General features: G+C 52.9%; 1 non-coding gene across 1 annotated transcript in view; it reads right to left on the bottom strand.

Moving 5' to 3' along the window:
* The window catches only part of LOC126126735 (small subunit ribosomal RNA), a 1909-nt gene extending 1781 nt beyond the window's left edge, over nucleotides 1-128 (bottom strand). The window contains exon 1 of the ribosomal RNA XR_007526855.1: nucleotides 1-128. This exon is cut by the window's left edge and continues 1781 nt beyond it. This is a non-coding gene — a ribosomal RNA (small subunit ribosomal RNA).
* Between the last annotated feature and the right edge of the window lie 4872 nt (nucleotides 129-5000).

Genomic DNA, 5000 nt, shown 5'->3' with positions numbered 1-5000 from the left:
TACGATCTAAGGAACCATAACTGATTTAATGAGCCATTCGCGGTTTCACCTTAATGCGGCTTGTACTGAGACATGCATGGCTTAATCTTTGAGACAAGCATATGACTACTGGCAGGATCAACCAGGGAGCTGCGTCAACTAGAGCTGAGCAGCCGGCCGCCCGGGAGTGTGTCCCAGGGGCCCGCGCGAACACGCAAGCGTCCGCTCAATTATTCTGCAAACAGGAGGAGGCTGAGCTCCCCTGCACAATACACCTCGAAACCCTCTCAGGTCCCGGCGGCGCGCAGCGCCGTCCTAAGTACTTGGTCGGGTTCGAGAGAGGCGCAATCGCCCGGAGTTAGGCGAGTAGACGCTTTAGGTGCGACCACCCGTGCTCCCAACTGAGCTTGCCGCTGCCGACAGAGGCCCGGGAGCGTGCTGTCGTGGCATTGCCGGCGGGAGACAACACGCGCCACCTACGGTGACCGGCAGCTCCAACGCCAGCGCCACAGAAGGGCAAAGGCCCCACGTGGGTGCCGAAGCGAACTCTCCCAGCACAGCGCACGTGCCAACACGTCTGCACAACTGCGATACAAACCACCAGCGAGAACCGCTGGGGCGACCGAGCAGCAGACGGCGTCGCGGCGCCGAGTGCCGGGCGGCGGCGCATCCTCAACGCACACAGTCCTCAGTCGGACCAGCACACTGCAGATGTCCACCGCGCTTCGCACCGGGCCCGCGAGGACCCACTTTGGCCGCCCGGCGCCGCGCGCAGGGTGCCCCGGCGCGCAGCTGCGCCGCCTGCCGCGTCCGTCGGCCGGCGCGCCTGCCACTGGGCGCCCCCACCAGCCGGCTGTAGCGCGTGCGCCCACGCACCGCGCGGCCAGCACGCCGGGCGGCCCCCCCTCACCGGCCGGGGACGGTCCCACCCAGCCACCGCCGCGTATCGCTTCACACACAGATTTGCCCTTACTGATTTACCTCCAGCAACAACAACCGCACCACAATGGGTTTACCAGTTGTTCATTTGCGTAACGTCACCAGCAAACGTAGACGTCCATCCCAGTTTGCAAATGCAACGATTATTGCATACCTGTCTGTTAGGTGTCACGACACACTACGTCTGCCCACATACACGCAACAAAATGTGCACGACTAGAGAACACGTGGGAGGTGGCCCCCTACGTATGCGATGTCCATTACGAGACCGACTGTCAACCAGCATCTGTACCATGTCGCAGATGTGGAACGCGGTGCACCATGCTATCACACTGTGTGAGAAGAGACGACTACGTTTGAATACACGCGCCACTACATCAACAGACGGCTCATGCTGATCGCCATCCAGGGCGTCCGTTAATCCCACACGTCTCTATGGCGTACCACACTGCAATGTAGCTGTTATGGGGAGACGGCACGTGGCTGAGTGCACAACATTTGGACCGTATGGTTCGCTGTTGTTGGGCGCAGTCGTTGTACGGTCACACATGTGCCACAGCGTATCATGCAGTACATACGGACCTATGTGCAGTACAATGTGAGGGTTAAGCTTACGACATCAGCGGACAGTGGACACAGGCCGTACCACGACGTAGACTGAGCGCTTCGACATGCGAATGCCAGTGAACAGCTGCGAAGGGCATTGAACACGCAAGCACCTGAACGACCAGCGTGCGAAGGCAGGGGGGAGGGTGGGGGCGATGTACATCCTGCAGTCGTCCACATTACAGTGTACAGCGGGAGCATGTAAAAAGTAAGCAACACTTGCGAAGTGTTGAACATGAAACGATACACAAGAGGGTGGGCGGTGCGAGTAGCGAACTATATTCAGAGGGTTGTGGTTAGACAACACTGGATTAATGTAACGTGTCATATGCCAATTACAGAGCAGGTTAAGGCACAACTTGGGTTAGGTTAAGGCACAACGTGGGTTAGGTTAAGGCACAACTTGGGTTAGGTTAAGGCACAACGTGGGTTAGGTTAAGGCACAACGTGGGTTAGGTTAAGGCACAACGTGGGTTAGGTTAAGGCACAACGTGGGTTAGGTTAAGGCACAACGTGGGTTAGGTTAAGGCACAACGTGGGTTAGGTTAAGGCACAACGTGGGTTAGGTTAAGGCACAACGTGGGTTAGGTTAAGGCACAACGTGGGTTAGGTTAAGGCACAACGTGGGTTAGGTTAAGGCACAACGTGGGTTAGGTTAAGGCACAACGTGGGTTAGGTTAAGGCACAACGTGGGTTAGGTTAAGGCACAACGTGGGTTAGGTTAAGGCACAACGTGGGTTAGGTTAAGGCACAACTTGGGTTAGGTTAAGGCACAACTTGGGTTAGGTTAAGGCACAACTTGGGTTAGGTTAAGGCACAACTTGGGTTAGGTTAAGGCACAACTTGGGTTAGGTTAAGGCACAACTTGGGTTAGGTTAAGGCACAACTTGGGTTAGGTTAAGGCACAACTTGGGTTAGGTTAAGGCACAACTTGGGTTAGGTTAAGGCACAACGTGGGTTAGGTTAAGGCACAACGTGGGTTAGGTTAAGGCACAACGTGGGTTAGGTTAAGGCACAACGTGGGTTAGGTTAAGGCACAACGTGGGTTAGGTTAAGGCACAACGTGGGTTAGGTTAAGGCACAACGTGGGTTAGGTTAAGGCACAACGTGGGTTAGGTTAAGGCACAACGTGGGTTAGGTTAAGGCACAACGTGGGTTAGGTTAAGGCACAACGTGGGTTAGGTTAAGGCACAACGTGGGTTAGGTTAAGGCACAACGTGGGTTAGGTTAAGGCACAACGTGGGTTAGGTTAAGGCACAACGTGGGTTAGGTTAAGGCACAACGTGGGTTAGGTTAAGGCACAACGTGGGTTAGGTTAAGGCACAACTTGGGTTAGGTTAAGGCACAACGTGGGTTAGGTTAAGGCACAACTTGGGTTAGGTTAAGGCACAACTTGGGTTAGGTTAAGGCACAACTTGGGTTAGGTTAAGGCACAACTTGGGTTAGGTTAAGGCACAACTTGGGTTAGGTTAAGGCACAACTTGGGTTAGGTTAAGGCACAACTTGGGTTAGGTTAAGGCACAACTTGGGTTAGGTTAAGGCACAACTTGGGTTAGGTTAAGGCACAACGTGGGTTAGGTTAAGGCACAACGTGGGTTAGGTTAAGGCACAACGTGGGTTAGGTTAAGGCACAACGTGGGTTAGGTTAAGGCACAACGTGGGTTAGGTTAAGGCACAACGTGGGTTAGGTTAAGGCACAACGTGGGTTAGGTTAAGGCACAACGTGGGTTAGGTTAAGGCACAACGTGGGTTAGGTTAAGGCACAACGTGGGTTAGGTTAAGGCACAACGTGGGTTAGGTTAAGGCACAACGTGGGTTAGGTTAAGGCACAACGTGGGTTAGGTTAAGGCACAACGTGGGTTAGGTTAAGGCACAACGTGGGTTAGGTTAAGGCACAACGTGGGTTAGGTTAAGGTAGAAATTGCGTTACATTGCGGTACAAATTGCGTTACATTGCGGTACAAATTGCGTTACATTGCGGTACAAATTGCGTTACATTGCGGTACAAATTGCGTTACATTGCGGTACAAATTGCGTTACATTGCGGTACAAATTGCGTTACATTGCGGTACAAATTGCGTTACATTGCGGTACAAATTGCGTTACATTGCGGTACAAATTGCGTTACATTGCGGTACAAATTGCGTTACATTGCGGTACAAATTGCGTTACATTGCGGTACAAATTGCGTTACATTGCGGTACAGATTGCGTTACATTGCGGTACACATTGCGTTACACATTGCGGTACACATTGCGTTACACATTGCGGTACACATTGCGTTACACATTGCGGTACACATTGCGGTACACATTGCGTTACACATTGCGTTACACATTGCGGTACACATTGCGGTACATTGCGGTACACATTGCGGTACATTGCGGTACACATTGCGTTACATTGCGGTACACATTGCGTTACATTGCGGTACACATTGCGTTACATTGCGGTACAAATTGCGTTACGAATTTGGTTAAGTTAAGGTGCAAAATGGGTTAGGTTAAGGTGCGAAATGGGTTGGATTACAGTACACAACGTGGTAAGAGAGTGTGTTGGGGGGGGGGGGGGGCCGAGGTTCGTTGGTAGTGATCATTGTAAGTGAATGTCTGAGGCAGCTTCAGTATGTCACAGCAGTTATGTCTCGTCAGGATGCGCTTTTCGCTCGTGACTGGAGGCGCGCCGCGTCTGTGGTTGCGGCAAGGGAGCGGCAGACCTGTGTGATTCATTCCTGCCATTGTTTCTGTGCCGTAACAGGAGGCAGTGTGGTGGTGTTGGGTGCACCCCTGTGTAGGACATGTGTGGGTGTTGGTGGCTTATCTGAGCAATTGTGGATGTCGGACGGGTGGGATATTCTATTTTAGAATTGGACCCCCTGGTGTGGTTATCATAGTGTGGATGGTGTACTGTGGCGGAGAGGATGCACCGGACGTTGGTCCATGCTGGTGCTTACATATTGTATCTGTGTCTGTTACAGGCAGAGAGTAATGTGTGATAGAGTGTCTCGCTGATGTGTGGTTCATATTGTGTGCACAGACTTACAGCATGTATAGGGACAGCGGGAATTTGGCATATTGGATATAACTCTTCGTGAAACGCAAGATATAGGGGTGGATTGCAACGTACGAGTGCGGGAAGAGTCCGCCGTTCATCCGCTGGAGTTGCGATTTCGGCGGTTGGGGTGGGGCACGTGCGGGTGCGGGTGGAGTGATTGTCGGTTGACTACTTCGTGCGACGCAGGCACTGGCGTTCGGGTTCCTGTGGTGGACAGATTATGCAGGCTTTGTGGGTGGCGTCGGAAAATGGGTACTGTGGGACCTAGCGATGTCGTAGTCGGGGTGGCGTCTCATAGATGGCGGTATCGTCGGTGCAGCAGGTCATGTTTCGGGAGACTTGCAGATGGCGGTATTTAGTTTTCGTGTTGCGCGCGACATGGTGGACGTAGTGTCGTCCGATTCGCGTAGATGGGGCTATTG

The sequence above is a fragment of the Schistocerca cancellata genome, unplaced genomic scaffold (genome assembly GCF_023864275.1).
Source record: "Schistocerca cancellata isolate TAMUIC-IGC-003103 unplaced genomic scaffold, iqSchCanc2.1 HiC_scaffold_465, whole genome shotgun sequence".
In the NCBI taxonomy this organism is placed as follows: Eukaryota; Metazoa; Arthropoda; class Insecta; order Orthoptera; family Acrididae; genus Schistocerca; species Schistocerca cancellata.
The sequence above is the reverse complement of the archived record's forward strand: the minus strand, read 5'-3'. Positions and strand labels throughout refer to the sequence as shown.